This window comes from Pseudophryne corroboree, chromosome 3 (assembly GCF_028390025.1).
Source record: "Pseudophryne corroboree isolate aPseCor3 chromosome 3, aPseCor3.hap2, whole genome shotgun sequence".
Taxonomy (NCBI): domain Eukaryota; kingdom Metazoa; phylum Chordata; class Amphibia; order Anura; family Myobatrachidae; genus Pseudophryne; species Pseudophryne corroboree.
This window is the reverse complement of record NC_086446.1, coordinates 94,554,755-94,574,266: the sequence shown is the minus strand read 5'-3', so window position 1 is coordinate 94,574,266 and position 19,512 is coordinate 94,554,755. Positions and strand designations below refer to the sequence as shown.

The 19,512-nt window shown below is 39.8% G+C and overlaps 1 pseudogene; it reads left to right on the top strand.

Moving 5' to 3' along the window:
* Positions 1 to 16,395: 16,395 nt before the first annotated feature.
* On the top strand, positions 16,396 to 17,467 carry LOC135057199 (uncharacterized; annotated as a pseudogene).
* Positions 17,468 to 19,512: the final 2,045 nt, after the last annotated feature.

Genomic DNA, 19,512 nt, shown 5'->3' with positions numbered 1-19,512 from the left:
AAACATGTCCACAAATTAAGGTGCCACTTCACAATCCAATAATGCGTGCCTTTAAAAAGTAGAGTCATTTAAGTTAGGTGGTGATGACAACAGAAAACTGACGCAGTCAATTATATACATTGTATGCAAAGACAGCCAGCCATTTCAAATAGTGGAGCACATTGGAATGGTGTAGTGGGGAAACCACGTATTTTAAAAAAAAATTGAAACCAAACAGGAATACAATAACAAGGCAAGTAGCTGAAAAATATGACAACATCAGTCAACTCATGAGGAAACGACTACAACAGAACAAAAACAACACCTTTACCACTGATATATGGAGTGATAATCAAATGCAGAGTTATCTTAGCCTAAAAACCCATTTTTTGTATCATGATAAGCCAAATCAACTGTGTAGTGCAACACTTGGGGTCTTACCTTTTGACGAAAGACACACCATTAACTATCTCTGTGAGAAGCTGCAAGAATTGTGTTTGGAATGGGGCATAAGACCATTATCAGAGGATGTAACGGCTATAGTTACAGACAGCGATGCAAATATAAAAGGCGTAGTGGAGAAAGCTTCTGGGAAGAAAAAGCACATACTATGCTTTGCCCACACGCTCAATTTAGTCATTGAAAAATGTCTTTGCATTGAGAATATTTCACGACTTCTTTCGAAAGCAAAATCAATTGTCACTTGGTTTAAACAAAGTGTTGTGGCCAGTGACGAACTCCAAAAGGAAACTGAATTGAAGCTAATTCAACCCGTCTCAACAAGGTGGAATTCAACAATTTATATGTTGCAATGCCTGACAGAGCTTCGTCCTTATATAAATGACATACAAATAAACACCCAAGTGTACCTTCCATGTTGACAGCTTGTGAATTAGAGGAGGCAACCAGAATGATGAGCGGGGAGCAGTACCTTACAAGCAGTATGGTGATACCTCTTGTCTCTCTGATAACAGACAGTCTTCAGAATCTCCACCCAAACAAGGAGATTGGAATTGCTGTTTTAAATGAAGCTTTGAACGAGAGGAGGAAACAATTTGGACACTCAGAGGGTGTTTTCTTATTAGCAATTGCCACCCTATTAGACCCCCGCTTCAAGAAACAGTATTTTAAAGATCACTGCACATTGGCTTAGCAAATAACATACTTGAAGCAATTTCTGCTCAGTACAATGCAAAGTTCCAAAAGAAGTGACTCAAATTTGGGCTACATAATAAAGGAGCTTCGGGCTACATAATAAATCCGGACAAGTGTGTAGTTTTCTGGATGGGAAAGGGAGGTAAATAATTTTGCCTCCCGGACAACCTCCCCAAGGCCAGTCAGCAAATAAAGATCTTAGGCATCTAATTTGACCATTGTGATTATGCCACTGCAAACTTGAGGATGCAGCCAGGAAAGTAGAGAGCTGGATAATATGGAAATTTTCTCTGATGAAAAGGGTGGACTTATTCAGGACTTACCCAATATTTTTATGCATCAGCTATGTGGTGTTGTTTTTTTTGCCCTAATCTAGGTGGTCCAAGATCTGTTATTTGTTTTTTTCTGCTGTTGTTGGGAAACAAAATGAACATAGTAAAAAGAGGAATAGTCTGCACACCGAGGGCAGAGGGGGGATGGATATGGTGAACCCTGTGGTGTTTTTCATAACAACTTTAAATAAAATTATTTTGGTAGTCTCCTTTTAAAAGAACCCCCATCGGTGGGTATCTGGTTTTAGAGAATGGATGTCCTCCTCCTTTGAAGCATGGCTAGATGCTAGGTTGTGTGAGAAGTCTCCAGGCAAAGAGGGGCTACCTCCTGATTTACGTGATTCAGTGCCTGAGAGTAATAGGGCTGCAGGGATTGGGGTTGGGAGAGTTAAAAGACATCTGTAGGAGGGAGTTAGGAAAGAGGATCTTGCAAACCCATTTCCATGTTCCGCTGACCTTGAGGGATTGGCCAGGAGATATGTGTTCAGAGGGTATCTCTCTGGTCAATTCAGAAAGAATCCAGTTGAAGTTCAGGTACATCGCCTGGCTCTCCTTCCTAGGGAAGCTCTATGTTAGAGGAAACCTGAGGTTTAGAGGTTCTAATGATTGTGGATGAGTGTCTGGGAGAAGGAGAGACCATGGGCCACTTCTTCCTGCAGTGTCCCTTTAATGTAGAAGTTTAAAAGGCAGTTTCAAAAGCTTTAGGTATCCCTTATCTTTAGGGACATTCAAACGGTATAAGGGCTTTGAGTTGAGCATTATTTTCTTAGTTTGTTTAGCAGTTAGGTATCACATATGGATCAAATAAAAACAAGAAACAGCTGCGCAGTGTACCAGGGAAAGAATGAGAGCCGACGTTTAAAAAATGTTAATTTATTAACCATAAACACTGATGTAAAAATAGACAAATACAAGGAAATTAGATTATATTGAATTGTATTGGTAAGCACCTTGATTGATACAGATGTGACAGGTATCGTAATGAGTTGGAAGAACTTATGTTGATTAGCTTGCTGAATATCCGCAGTCACTCAAATAGAATTTCCACTTGTAATTTCACGTGTAGATAATAAATAATCTGTTTGTAGAACTCAATACATACATTCGGACTTTAGCGCGCAAAAGATACTTTGCAACAAAAAAACTGGTTCAATGCAAACTGGAGGATACACCAATAATTCTAGATTAACAGGACAGAACCAGCCTAGATATGCTAGAGTATTTGCTCCTAGAGAGCAACATTTCTAATCCAAACATTCCTATCTATAGTTGTGAACACAATGATGAACGGAGATTCATATTTAAAAATAAATCTCAATTCTTTCCTTTACACCATAGAAGTCCCACCATAGACATTTTCTACAAAAAGACACTTGATGATTTTAACAACTTATGTCAGAGAGAAAAGAAAAAATTCAAATATAGACACAATTTATCTGTCCAAAAGAGATTAGCCCTTCAGAGATTAGCCAATGACCCCTCCCTTGTCACCAAGTCTCCTGACAAGGGAGGGGGAATTGTAATTCAGAAAACGGATGACTACTTGACTGAAGCATTCAGACAATTGAATGATACTAATACATACATTAAATTATCCGTTAATCCCTCTCAAGAATATCACAAATCCTTGACACTATTAGTCAAGGCTGCTGTAGATAAAGGCATCATATCTAAGGAGGAATCAAGATACTTGATACCTCTTCACCCCATTACCCCCACCTATTACCACTTACCTAAGATTCACAAGTCACTCACTGCACCTCCTGGTAGACCCATTATTTCTGGTGTTGGGTCCCTCACCTCTAATTTATCACATTTTGTTGATTCTTTTTTACAGCCACTAGCATCAGCACTTCGTTCACATATTCAAGACACAACTTTCTTTCTAAATGCCATCGCAGATATAAATTGGAAAAGCTCTTTTTTCTTTATGACCTGTGATGTACAGGCGCTTTATTCAAATATTCCACATCAGAAGGGTTTATCCACTATAGCAGATTGTCTTCTACAATCTAATTCACTCAAGATGGAGTTACAACAATTTATACTGGACTCCATCTCTTTCATACTATCACATAATTATTTTGTTTTTAATAAGAATTATTATATACAGACACTTGGGACGGCCATGGGGACGAGGTTTGCGCCCAGTTTCACCAACCTGTACATGGGGGCCTTTGAGCATACCCATGTATGGGGGCGGAGCTTTGGCATTGACCTCGTCTACTATGGCCATTATATAGATATGTTTTTCATTTTTGATGGCGATATTTCCCTTTCCTCTGATTTTATTTCTCAGTTAAATGATAACGAATTTAATCTAAGTTTCACCAGTACTTCACACCGATCCTCTATCACTTTTCTTGATATCTCTTGGAGGTAATTGATGGCAAAATCCTTACCAAAACTTTCCGGAAAGAAGTCGATACCCTAAATTATTTACATTATGACAGTTCACATTACAAACCATGGTTAAACAATATACCCTTTGGACAATTTAGACATATGAAACGTAATTGCAGTGATCCACATGATTCTCATTTACAAGCAGATGAACTTTCCCTCTCTTTTCAGCATAGAGGTTACCTTGCGGCTTTGATTAAATCAGCCAGACAAAAGGCGGATAAGTTAGTTAGAAATGACCTCCTAACTCACAAAACACAACCACAGAAATTTGAAAAAGAACAGCCTCTTTTCCTTTCACAGTTTAACAGTTCCTCATCAAAGATTCGGAACATCATCCGTAATAATTATCCCATTTTACTTACAGACCAAGTACTTAGAACTGAACTAAATGACACACCCTCTGTTATTTTAAAAAAATCCAATAACTTACAACATGCTTTGGCTCCCAGCCATTTTGTAGATAAAAGGAATGTAGATATGTCTACAATCCCAGTAAAGACCTCACAGTGGCTCTCTAACACTAAAGGATGCTTTAGATGTGGTGCTAAACAATGCATCACCTGCTCTTACATTCAGAATAACTCTAAATACTTTATCTCCTCTGGTGGGATACAATTTGAGACACGCTCCTATGTCAATTGTAACAGTTCTTATGTCATTTATCTGCTAGTCTGTAAGTGTAACTTTATCTACATGGGCAGGACAACCCATAAACTCAGGATCAGATTTTTAGCACATAGACGTAATATACAAAAGGGCTTCCTTTTTCAAAGTGTCTCCAGACACTTTTCTGAAATACATCAAAAAAATCCTGATGAATTCCAACTCATTGGTATTGAAACCATCATGCATACGTCACGGGGTGGGGACAGATATAAGAAACTCTGTCTCAGGGAAAACTACTGGATTCACAAACTGAGAACCCTCTCTCCAGAAGGATTAAACGAATCCATTGAGGTTGATCTCTGACATTATGATTGAAATTCCTTCTCCTTGAGAGTTATAGGTTGATCTTATGAGTTAAATTAATTTTTACATATTTTTATTTATTCACTTTACTAGCATCCATTTTATTTTTCATATGTCTTTTTGCCCTCTTAAATAATCTATCTAGGATTATTTAATAAAGTTTTCCATATTTTTCAATTTTCTGTTCTAAATAATTCTATCCTAGGCGGATTCTACTTCGGAACTAATATATGCCACTGTTATCCTTTATTGTAGCAATGTACATTAAGAACTACTCGTTTGATATCTCCAGTCTAAAGCTGAATACAATGTTCTATCTCAAGTATCTCTATTTTACTTATATTCCAACAAGCAGCCCAGTGGCTCATGAGGTTTGGTCACTGATCTTATATAGACAGGGACCCGGGTTCGGATCCCGGCTCGATATACTCTTTCTTATTTTCTCTCTCCTTTGTTTAATATTTTATATTTTAGTAGCTATATGTGTATTTGAAATTACATTCACACACAATTATAGCCATATAGAATTATTTAAGTGTGTGTAAGGATCTGTGTACTACTTTAAGCACATTGTAACATTGTCTTGTCTATAATTCTCATTGACTTCTGTTTAAATAAATTCATGTCAGATACAGCCATTCTAGATATTCGAATGTCCATCTCAGCTACACTGTTTTCATTCAGAGCTCTAACACTCTATGTGTTACTATTATTTTTTATTGTCTGTTTATACCGCATTTATATCTTGATATAATGAGCTTTTATTTATTGAATAGACTTAAGTATATGTTTTATAATTAATCTTTTTTGGTATATTACTAATTGCCTCTGTTATACACATCAGGCATTTTAGTTTGTGAGCCGACGTTTCTTATCTACAACAGTTTTTAAATTAATTCCTGTTTAATTATTGATTATATACAACTGTGCACTTTTGGCCTTCTGGCTTTAAATATCGACCAGCTCAGAGGCAGGAATACACCTTTGATAAAGTCACGTGATACGTGACGATATGCGTTAGAATCCCGCCTCCCTAACACACCTTGATCCAGGTATCTGCACTAGAAGCAAACTGCCGTGAATTAACAGACCTGTGCACCGCTTTGCTGACCTCTGCAAGCTGCTTATACCAGCACGCGGCCATCACCCTTTTCACCAGCCCGGCGGCTCCCCTCACCTCCTTGCTGCACAGCATCAGTGGGCAATGCAGGACTAAAAACCGGGGATGCTCGGTTTCGGACCAGCCCACGGGAGAGGTACTCATTCTCTTTACCCAGCACTGTGACGGGAACTCTGTGTCATATTTGGGACCGCTCTGCTATTTATTATCTACAAGTGAAATTACAAGTGGAAATTCTATTTGAGTGACTGCGGATATTTAGCAAGCTAATCAACATTTTTCCAATTCATTAAGATACCTGTCACATCTGTATCAATCAAGGCGTGCTTACCAATACAATTCAATATAATCTAATTGTCATTGTATTTGTCTATTTTTACATCAGTGTTTATGGTTCATAAATTAAAAATTTTTAAACGTCGGCTCTCATTCTTTCCCTGGTACACTGCGCAGCCGTTTCTTGTTTTTATTATTTTCTGCTTGACACCCATTTAGTGTTTACGGCTGCGCTATTTATCAGAGGAATTACCTTTGTTATCTAGTCTATTATATAGGTACTTTTACAAGCAGTTATTTGGTTCTTTTTCATCACATATGGAACGCATGGTGTCAGGTATCTCTGAGTGGCATAAGTCCTTGTCTGCAAAGAGGTGGTGGCTTTGATTCTGCATGAGGTGAGGAAGATGATGGAGTTTGAAAGGGGGAAGGTTAGACGCTGTCTACTGGTCTCAGTTGTGGTGCAAGTTGAAGCCCCATTGGTGGGCGGTGGATGGCTTCCCTCTCTCCAATCTAGGGTCTAACTGTAATTTTCCCTTCCGTTTGACACTAGGTTTTGACTTAGTTTAATTTTTCGGGGGAAATGGTTTGCGTATGTTGGATGGGCTTTAAATATTTTCTGTCATTTCTTGATTAATGTTGGTTATCCAGGTATGAAAGGAGGATGAATGGGTATAAAAGGTAGAATGAATGGAATTAGAATGGGAGAGAATGGGGAGATGCATGATGGTGGTGGGTGTATGGAGGGTTGTGTGGGCTCATAGGAGTTAGACAAAGGGGATGGTGGGGACATCACATTGTTCTCACAGAATATTTGATAGAGGAAGGCCCACATTCGGATTGGTTCCTGCCAAGTGGATGTATCTTGTATTAAGTTTCCTATAGCGAAAATCAGACCCCTATATGGGAAAGAAACTACTTTCAGAACAGTCATTGTCATTTGGTATATTGCTTGTTGAACAACCTTTGACAACTGGCTCATTAACTTGCACCTACCTGGGAGTTTCTACACTGTGATATTTCTGAATTTAACACAGTTTCACCCAGCCACTCACTTCTGGACTATATAGGATCCTATATCTACTGTATCAAAAACCTGTGCCCCCGATGAAGTCCCCTGTGGACGAAACGCATTGGGTTTTATGAACTATTTCATCTACACAATTGAGTACAGATTTTTATAATTGTTTGTGTAAAAATACACTTGATATGTATATGGCATGTGATTTTACTCCATAAATTGCTTAAGATCATATTTTAATGAATACATTTTATAAGGTAAACTGGTTTTCTGGTCAGAAGTTTGAAAAATTGTAACACTCTATTGTGCGCCCTCAGAAAACTGTATTGATTGTGTTCATTTAATCCTCTGCTAGCAGGGGAATTTTTGGTGAGTTGCAGCCTGATCAAGCTTATGTTTATTCACACTGAAACTACACGCACTAACATAGCGACAATCAACATATATTGAGACTTAGTACACACAGCGGTTTTTAAAAGCATTCTCCATTTCAGGTACACATTTATTTCCTGTTTCACATCACCACGTCAACTCATTTACACCATTTACAGCCTATTCACAGTCTTGTCTTACACGCACAGTTACAGAACAGTGTGGGTTCTGTCGAAACACTGCACATCTTTTGCATTTTTCTCAGCATGGACCCTGCGAGCTCCTGGCCGGCGTTGAGTGTTGCTATGGCAAGCCAACCACTAGGGGGAGTAACATCACCTGCCAGGGACATGAGGGAGCTTTCCTTGAAGTCCCACGGAGTGGACACCGTGGGTGAAATGCCTCTACACTGGTGGGCTTCTCATCTGTATATAGGTAAGCTTTCTCTTATTCACACCACGCCTTGACAAAGGAGCTTCAGGCTCCGAAACATTGGAAATCTGTTGTTATGTTTTGATTTAATACACCCTTTTGAGTCACCAAGACCTGGGAGTGCCGCTGTTTTCTTTTCTTAGTTTCTATCTATTTTTGCGGAGGGCACCAGGCAATACCACAGGACATAGCAAGTGCCGGACCAACAAACATTGTAGACCAAATAGGAAATGGCGCAGTATGTTGCCCTGCCAGGGTCAAGGCACCCACCAATTTTCAACTATCATTCTTATTTATCTATTAAGGTGTAGGAGTCCAGCACAGACACTTTCTGCACTTTAAATGTTGTGGCACGGTTTTCGCACAGCACCAGCAATGTATCACCAGCACTTCACCATTATCAACACAAGAGAAGCAATGGGATGCCACAGAGCATTTGCAGCCCAGGGGGAGACTTTTTGTTTTAATGATGAGGATGCTGAATGATTACTATTTAAAGACACACTGTCACAGGAGGATTTGCCCCTGGATGCAGAAGATATCTACATGTAATTATTAAAAATTAAGAAAAAGTAAATCAACTTCTTGATGCATGGCATCTCATTATCAGAATACCATAGAGAAAAACTGATTCCCTGGGGGTTTAGGATAAGAAATGTTACTACCCAGGGAAAATACAACAACGAATTTTGCAAGAAGTGGGTAGGAATTTTAAATAAATGTTGTCAATATCTCATACTCCTGGTAGTATAAGCAGTGGGGAGAGAATTAATAAACATGAGGGATAAGATACAAAGCTTTGAAACAGTTGAAACAGAAAATTAATCAGCTCTGCAACAGGACTCATCTCGGCAGTGGGTCCAAAAATTGCACAACCAATGCGATCAGTATAGAAGGGAGGTTGTACACTTTAAAAGGAACAAACAACAATGTGGCAAGTTAGATTATGAAGAAAATAAGGTGTACAAATGGCTAATGGGTGGTGAGACCCAGAACCAGGACCCAAAAGTTCAAAAGGGGATGGAGACAACAGGGGGAAGGGATGCAAAGGATGGGAGCATCATCAAACAATGACAGCGAATACCCCAATACAGATTCAGAGGATTCCCAACCCAGTGGAAGCATCCCTTTAGTAGAAGCTCCAGAAAACATGGTGGAGAAGAGATCAAGAGGATGCCCACCTGCCGGGAAGGGGGGGGGGGTAAGGTCCCGATACCAAAAAGAAAATTACATTTTCAACCTCTCTTCCAGAAACTTTACTCCAAAAGAACTTCAAGAAGTACTTATTAAGGGCCTTTCTTTCATACCAACTAACCCACATGACGAACTGACATGGCAAGTATACCTTCACCGGTTTGGACGCAAGTTACGAATACAAGAACATTTTCAATCAAACAATGAATCCAAAGAGGCCTCCATTTTTGATAAATTTATCTTCTCCAGGTTCAAGTCTACCTTTGACCCACTATCAAAAAATCCATCTTTGAAAACTTTTACCCGTTTTCTTGACGATTCGGTAACCAAGTATTCACAGGCAGATACTAGAATCCATCACAATATGTCCAGAGCATAGCGCAGGGTGCTGAAAGAGCTAGGGGGCTATAAGGATGTTATTTTCCACCCAGCAAATAAAAGGTGAGGAACGGTGGTGCAGGATCTATCAGATTACATCGACGAGATATATAGACAATTGTCAGACTCCACCACTATCGCACAACCCCACAAAAATCTATAAGATGGCTTTTGGTGGGATTCTCATTAAAAGCCAACAAGAAGGGAATATTGTCCACCAGAATCCATGAAGCTTTCATACAAAAACATCCAGTGGTACCAATTTTATTCACAGTGCCAAAAATAAACAAAGATCCTGCGAAGCCACGAGGCAGGTTTATTATTTCGGCCAGAGAATCCCTCTACCGGCCAATCTACCAACTACTCGACACTATCCTACAACCGTTAGTGGTAAAACAGCCAACATTCATTAAGGACACCACCAGCTTCCTGAATTTGCTAACATCTGTGAGAGAAGTGCCACCGGGCACAATACTGTGCATACTGGATTAATGCAATTTATACACCAGCATCCCACATCAGCAAGGACTTGAGGCCATGAAGGAATTTTTGTTCCAAGAAAATGTGGAATCAATTAATCATGTGCTATTCTTGCATTTGTTGCTTGTTGGTACTCTACGGCGAAACTATTTTCTGTTCAACGGTCAGTTTTACCAGCAATGATCAGGCTATGCGATGGGCAACAACGTAGCACCATCATACACAAACATAATCATGTTCAGAGAAGAGAAAGCTCTATTTTTCAACAATGCTATGATTTCTCAACACATATTGGATGGGAGGGCAAGACACGTTCTTACGGATTATGGATGACATCAACAAACATAATTCTCCCATTAAATTCACGATCCAACGTTCCCCCAGTTACATCAGCTATTTGGATACCACAGTCTCCTTGCCCAACAACAAATTGTCCACTAGACCAGTGGTTCTCAACCTCGGTCCTCAAGTACCCCCAACAGTTTATGTTTTCCAGGTCTCCTCACAGGATTGCAAGTTAAATATTTTGCTCCACCTGTGGGTCTTTTATAATGTGTCAGTGAGTAATGAATACACCTGTTCAACTGCTAGGTGACCTGGAAAACATGAACTGTTGGGGGTACTTAAGGACCGAGGTTGAGAACCACTGTGCTAGACCATATTGCAAACTGATGGACAGAAACACCCTATTATAAGCAGATAGCCACCACCCAAGATTGCTCATAAAGGGACTACCAAAGTCACAAATGGTAAGGGTGGCCAGAATCAACAGCGATAAGTCACAGCTGAGCAAGGAGTTAGACAAAGTGACATCGAAATTTGTATCACGTGGGTACAAACTATCCACACTAAGAGAACAACAGAAACAAGTGGAATTAATGGAAAGGGAACATCTTTTGAAACCTAGAAGGAGGGAAGATCAAATGATCATACCTTTGAAAACCCATTTTAGTACATCCAACTCAGTAGCACAGAGAGCAACCAGGGCCCTCTGGCCCATAGTGGCCTCAGACAAACATTTAACGTGCTTTAAAAACAAAAGACCAATGACATACTTCACTCGATCAAGAAACATCAGAGATATAATTGTCCACGCTGACATTGCCAATTTTGCCACATCTGAGCATTCCGGCATCCTTACAAGAGCACCCGGATGCTATAAGTGTTTAGGCTGCACGACATGTAAGAACATGATAACAGGATCAACATTTATGCACTCACAAATGAATCGCGTGTACCACATTAAACATGTGTTGTCATGCACGTCCACGTTTTTCATCTACCTGATCATTTGCCCATGTGGGATCCAATACATGGGGAAGACATATAGAACACTAAGAGAATGCATGGCTCTACACTGGTTGCCCATAAAAGCAGCCCTGGAGGGCAAAACCTCAGAACAGCCAATTGCCAAGCATTACAGGGAGAAAGGACACAATCTTGCATCCCTCAAACACATAATTATTGATCATATACCACCTACACTCAGAGGAGACAACAAATTATTAAAATTGGAAGCCCATTGGATTTTTACTATTAATACAATTCAATCTCATGGTCTTAATGAAAGAATATCATGGAACGTCCTATAGTAACTACACGAAGACTCAGAGACTTACCATCAGCTTCATAAATAACATTGACTCACTTATGGATTAAGAATAGAGTCCTATGACTCATTAATGTATTAATTGTAGTTTTGCAATTTTACTACTCTGAACCCTTCATTTTTATTTTCTTTTTCCTCCTTTTTTCTTCTTTTCCTTATTTTTCTTCTTCTATCATCCTAGTCTGCATTTCTTGTCACTTTTCCTCTTTCCCCTCCTTTCCCTTCTTTTTTTACTCTCTTCAATTTTTCCTTCTTTTTCTCTACTTTCTTCAAACTTTATTTTCAGCTGCTTCTCACCTCCAGTACATATATGGTACCAATTGCATCCTTTTTTCACATAAAAGAACAGTATGAACATGATCTTGTATAACTCTTGAGGATTCACATCCTTGGCATTAGTGTCCAGGGCGACTATGCCAGCCCAAAAAAACCCAAGCTAACTTCTTTACATGATTAAACAAGCTTCTCAGTCACTGGGACACCAAGCACCCCATAGCAATTTGGCATTCTAAATGGGGCCTTTTAAGATGTATTCATGGCTACCTGTTTTCACCAGGCCAATTTTAAGTCTACAAATAGAGTGCACCGACTATTCTTTATTTACACATATTAACTTATGTTTATTCACACTGATACTACATGCAATGACATAGCGACAATCAACATATATTGAGACTCAGTACACACAGCAGTTTTTAAAAGCATTCTCCATTTCACGTACACATTTATTACCTGTTTCACATCACCACGTCAACTCATTTACACCATTTACAGCCTATTCACAGTCTTGTCTTACCCGCACAGTCACAGTCACAGTACAGTGTGGGTTCTGTCGAAACACTGCACGTCTTTTGCTTTTTTCTCAGCATGGACCCTGCAAGCTCCCGGCTGGTGTTGAGTGTTGCTATGGCAACCCAACCACCGGGGAGTGATGTCACCTGCCGGAGACACGAGAAAGCTTTCCCAGAAATACCATGACGTGGACACCATGGGCGAAATGCCTCTACACTGGTGGGCGTCTCATCTATAACAGTTAAGCTTTCTCTTTTTCACTTTTGTTCACACCACGCCTTGACAAAGGAGCTTCGAGCTCCGAAACATTGAAATCCTGTTGTGATGTTTTGATTTAATACACCCTTTTGAGTCAACAACACCTGTGAGTGCCGCTGTTTTCTTTGCTTAGTTTATATCTATTTTTGCGGAGGGCACCAAGGAAATACCACAGGACATAGCGAGTGCAGGACCAACAAACATTGTGTATATATAATTTGATCCTGTTACCAATAGTGCCTCCATTAAGAACTTTTCCCGATTACTGGATTTGGAGGGTTCAAAACCCATACTACCTAGGCATAAATTATGTCATCAGAATATGTCCAAAGAGGAAGCCGAGATTATTAAAACTTTATGCAAAAAGGACTGACATTACCATCAGGAGCACCAACAAATGCGGTGCACTAGTGATACAGGACCTCCCTGATTATAACAGGGAATGTTACCGACAACTTCATGACGCCACTACTTATCAACTGCTTCCCAATGATTCAACCCAGATATACAAAAGTGAATTGGATAATATATTATTACAGGCAGAAAAGCAAGGTGTAATATCATCAGAATTAAGATGGGCATTAGCAGTAGATTATCCCATAGTACCGTTTTTTTATACGCTACCTAAGGTACATAAAAGTCTTATTGACCCAACGGACAGACCCATTATATCTGCACAGGGGTCACTTTATCAGGTGATTTTCACTTACCTTGATGCCCACCTCAATCCTTGTATACAAGATATACCTTCATATTTAAAGGATACTACAGATCTATTATTGAAATTGAATGATGTGGAAGTTGATGCATCCACTTTGGTCCTATGTAGCGGGTCTCTACACCTGCATACCACATTCAGAGGGTATGCAGGCTGTACGAGAACTCATAATGGATAATGACATGTACTTGGGTCCCCCAACTGAATTTTTCATGCAGTTATTAGAGCTGGTCCTGACCAGAAATTATTTTGTCTTTAACAGCCAGTTCTTCCTGCAGAGATCCGGGGTAGCTATGGGATCGAACGTGGCACCGTCATATTCCAATGCTTATATGTACAAGATTGAAACAAAACTTATTTACAATAATTTGAACATTCTACCTCAAATAACATTATATACCAGGTTCATGGATTACCTCTTAATTGTATGGTCTGGGTTGGAGGTGGAATTAAAACATCTTCAACATCAGCATAACAGTACTGGTGGTACTGTAAAATTCACGTACATTACCAGTAATAGTTCCATCCATTTTTTAGATGTTAATATTGACATTGTTAATGGACAGTTTGAGACAAGTTTATATGTGAAGGACACGGATAGGAATACTATCTTACAAAATGAAAGCTTCCACCCGCTTCCATTAAGACATGGCCTCCCTTACTCCCAAATGCTGCGCGTTAGATACATAACTAGTAATCCCATACAACTAGAATTGGATTTAAACCGTATGATTATGTCTTTTGAACAACGCGGATATTAACGCCAGCATTAATTAGCAGTAAAAACTAAGGTACTGAACTTTCCAAGGGAACAGACATTGAAATCAGTAGCCAAACAATCATTAAGCACCTCAGTACCGTGGGTCAATAAATACATCAGGAGTGAATATCTGAATAAAAGAGTTACAAAATTATGTCCATTGGTAAATACTGTTAAAGATCTTCCTGCATTATATGGGACTATATTAATGCCCAGTTACACCAGAGGTAAAAAGCTCAAGGATATGATAGTTAAAATAGATGTAACAGATCTAAATAAAAAATCAAAACCCAAACATTTCTTAACTCATAATGTAGGTTGCTATAGATGTTTGGGGTGTACCACCTGCTGTCAATCTATGATTATCGGGGAGACCATCAATCACCCCCATACAGGACATAAATATACCATCAATTTTCCCTTAACATGTACTTCTAAACTGTATATGTCCTAATTTGCCCATGCGACATGTACTATGTCGGGAAAACCGAGAGACAGTTCAAGGAGCGCATGGCGCTCCATCGAACGGCCATCCGAGCTACATTGGAATCTGGTCGGAGTGACCAACCAATGGCATGACATTGTGCAACATTGGGACATGGTCTATAATTTTTGATCTAATAGATGCTACTCCATGTTCCATGGTCCATTCGAGGGGGAGACAGGGGCAAAAAATTGCTCCAGTTAGAGAGCAGATGGATCTTTACATTAGATATCCTGGCACCCAAGGAGTTAAATGAAATGCTAGGGTTGCAATGTTGTTTATAAACATATAGCATTACCACCTACAAATCTGTGCTGTGTTATCATACTTATATTCACTCATTCATTTTATTATTCTGGTTCACAAACGCAGACTCCAACAAGAAACAGTGGAAGAATCCACTGTGCGCCGCAATGCACATGCTAACTCTCAGCAACGTAGCCTCGCTCGCCAAACATTTAGCGAAACTAAAGCAAGACATTTGGCGGATGCAGAACACCATCACAAAGTTCACCTGCAAAACACTCACATTATACAGAATGTGGCAAATAATTTACAAGAGCATCACGTCAACCCACACACTTGTGGCCCATTTAACATCATGTGCCAGTTCTGTGGCTCTAGAAATTTTATTACTGAACGTCCATCCGATTGTAAATTTACAAGCTGCTGCCAAAAAGGTAAAGTTAAGTTGCCAAAGCCACAAGACATCAATTCAGTGGAGTTACACTATCCCAATTTTCTATGTAAGTTACTGACGGACACAGCTGACCCCAACCGCATTCATTTCCTGTGACAACATAAGATCTTACAATAGTGGTTTCCTTTGCTTCAATGGGAGCTAAAATTGTTAGTTTTCCATGAAAAGGCCCATACGTTTTCAAAGTACACGGACAGACTTACCATCGCACTTCACACCTACAGCCTGTCAGTAATCAAGCTCCACAGTTTGCTTGTGTGCTGTCCATAACATACAGCTGTGCAGCCAACTTTTGGGAGGAACATGCCGCCAATGATGACTGTCGACCAGAAATCATGGACAAGATTGATCGTTTTTTCCACTAACACAATCGAACTGCTCATAGCTATCAGCTTATTATCAACATTCACACAAAACAAGTACAACTTGCAGCTCAAAAAGGAGAACAAGTTCCAGTCGTTACCATGGCCCTCAGACGTGATCAACACTCAGATTACAGATGATACAACAAAGCCACATCCAACGATGTCGCAATGATCTTTGTCAACGAAGATGGGGAACCACCATTCCAATGAGACATCACAATCTATCCTTCAAATCCTGAAGATCCAAACCAGCCATTTATTAACCTTACCATTCTAAGCCCAAACATGGATCCTATGACATACGCACTTCTTTTCCCTTACGGCGAACCTGGCTGGAAACCACATTGGCAATGTGATTCTTACAATGGAGCACAACTAAATCAAGTTCACAACTATGTTACCATGTTGCAGTACAAGGCCGCCTTAACAGCCATTCGAGATGAATTTAGCCCATAATGGCCGCAGGAAAATTGACACAACAGTGGTAAGTCGATTCGTATCTTCAGGTCGAGCCTAATAGATTAAACTACGTTGCCAAAATCAGAATCGCTTACTAGAAGAACAGTATCAAGGACTAGCTGACCACATTGCAAACATGGCAGACCATAATAACATGGCAGTTGGGGTTCCCATTATTCTCCCATCAAGCATTGAAGGTTTGCCAAGACATATGCACAAACGTTGTTGTGACGCTATGTCCATTTTTTCAAAGTGGAGAGCTCCAGATGTTTTTGTTACTTTCACCGCTAATCCAACTTGGCCAGAAATCATTGAGAACTTAAGGCCAGGTGAATACACTTCAGATAGACCAGACTTAGTTGCACGCATCTTTAAGATCAACCTCGATTCAATTGTGGATGACCTAACAAAAAACATAGTCATTTTGGACAGGCAAAAGACTTTGTCTATACCATTGAGTTCTAGAAAAGTGGTCTTCCACATGCTCACATACAGGTTGCACTGCGAGCAGAGGACACATTTACCACTGCAGACAGAATCAATAAATCTGTTTCTTCAGAAATACCACCTGTGGAAACTCCACTTTTGAGCCAAATCATCACACGATGTATGATACTGTACATGGTCCATGCAGCACAAACAATCCACAAGTGCCCTGCATGAAAGATGGAAAATGTATTAAGCAATTTCCAAAAGGATTTAATGAAAACACCATCATAAACAGTAATACATATCCTGTGTACCGATGTCGACCTCAAGAAACAGTAGAAGTTAGAGGCGTACTTATGTCCAACCAAAATGTCATCCCATACAATCCCTATTTGGCACTAAAGTACAGCGCACACATAAATGTGGAAGTCTGCACATCACTTACCGCTATAAAGTACATCTACAAGTAAATTTTTAAGGGCTTTGATTGTGCAAATGTTGTCATAACACCAAATGGACAGCCCATGCAACACTACAACAAAATAACCCATTTTATTGACTGTCGCTATGTAAGCCCTCCAGAAGCAATTTGGCGATTACGAGAATATGTAATGCACGATCGCTCGCATGCTGTAATAAAACTTCCAGTACATCTACCTCACCAGCAAACAATCTTTGAACAAGGACATGAGGAAGAAGCTCTCCTTGCAGCACAAACTGGCAAAACAAAACTTGAATCTTGGTTTGAGCTCAGCGCTAATGATCTACATGAACAATAATGGCTGTACACAGAAATTTCTCATTACTACGTTTATACGGATGGCAATTGGCAAAAAAGAAAATGAGGAGGTGATAAAATCGTGGCAAGAATGTATACCACCAGTATCAAGAATGAGGAACGCTTCTACCTATGAATTTTACTTCTACAAGTTCCCGATGCAATCAGTTTCCAGTCATTGCGAACAGTAAATGGTGTCTTGTGTGAAACCTTTAAAGTGACTGCTTTAGCTCAAGGACTTCTCGCATCCGATGATGAATGGCATCACTGTTTAACAGATGGAGCCACTTACCTTATGGGTAAACAGTTAAGGGAAATGTTCTCAAACATCTGCTGCTTTTTTCAGCCTGCTTATCAACTCAGATTGTGGACAGATCACATCATCGATCTGACTCTTGACTTTATGCAACACAATTCTGAGAACATTGCACAAAACAAAGCACTACACAAGATTAGCACAATCCTAAAACAACATGGATTATCGTTTTCAGTGCTTGGTTTGCCAATCCCGATGGGTAATGCACCCGAAGCAATATACTCTCATTGAAGAAACACGCGAGGGTAATAAACGCATTGCAATGCTTAACAAGCACCAGTTGGATGCTTTCAACAAGATTATCATGGCAGTGGATAACACCCATGTTACCAGCCAATGCTTTTATCTCGATGGTCCCGGAGGCTCGGGTAAAACATTCCTGTACACCACACTCATAGCATACCTACGAGGGAATGCTAAAATAGTATTGCCATTTGCAACAACATGAATAGCAGCTACCTTACTAAATGGAGGATGCACTGTTCACAGTGGATTTAAGCTTCCAGTGCCTCCAGTGCCACTGCTTGATACCTCTGTTTCTGCCCATGCGACTAACATCACCTGAAGCTGCAGTATTACATCAAGCAGCCCTCATCATTATTTTTGACGAAATTACAATGCTTCCAAAACATGGACTTCGCTGTATTGACAAACTCCTGCATGAGACACACCATTTGGAAACAAGATTATCGTATTTGGGGGGGAATTTTAGACAGACACTTCCAGTTGTTGCCAGAGGTACGCAAATCGATATTATTGAATGCTGCATTAAAGCAAGTCACCTGTGGAAACATTTCACTCATCTCACTCTTACTACCAACATGCACACGGAAGAACAAGTGGAACACAATAAATTGCTTTTACTAGTTGGAATGGGACACGTGCCACCAATACCGGAATTCTGCGACAATAACACTATTCAAATCCCACAACATATGGTGACCACGGACGATCTTATCGAAACTATTTTTGCAAATGTCGGAGGATGACCTATCACGAGTCATTGTTGCGCCCACAATGCACACACACTCAATATGAACCAAAAAATTATTGAAATAATGGCTGGAAATGCAACCATTTATTACAGCGCAGGCTCTGTTGTCACGGAAGAATCAAACAACACTGACCTTCCGCTTGAATTTCTACACAACCAAATGTCCTCAGGAATGCCTCCACATGTCCTGCTATTAAAAAAAGGGGTAATTATAATGTTTTCACGCAACCTTAACCCGCAGAAGGGATTATGTAACGGGACACAATTAATTGTAGAAGACCTGGCACATCACTTCATAAAGAACAGAATTATTTTACACTGCAACCAAGGCGACATAGTCTTTATTCCCCGCATTGATTTAGCTCCAACTGATACCACATTGCCATTTATCCTACGGCGTAGGCAGTTTCCAATAATTCCAGTTTACGCAATAACCAGAAACAAATCTCAAGGACAAACTTTTGATCACGTTGGAGTTCTTCTTCAGACATCGGTGTTCTCACATGGCCAACTTTACGTTACATTATCACGATCTCGAAAACAACATCAAGTCAAAGTACACAGTACACCAAACGCACAACAAGGACAGCTGCTTGGTGACGAACGACACTTTACTAAAAATGTAGTGTTCAATCAAGTGTTTCAAATGTAAAATATGTATTTTGATAGTTTACCTCAACAAAGCTTTCTCATACGTCCTAGAGGATGCTGGGGTCACATTCAGAACTATGGGGTA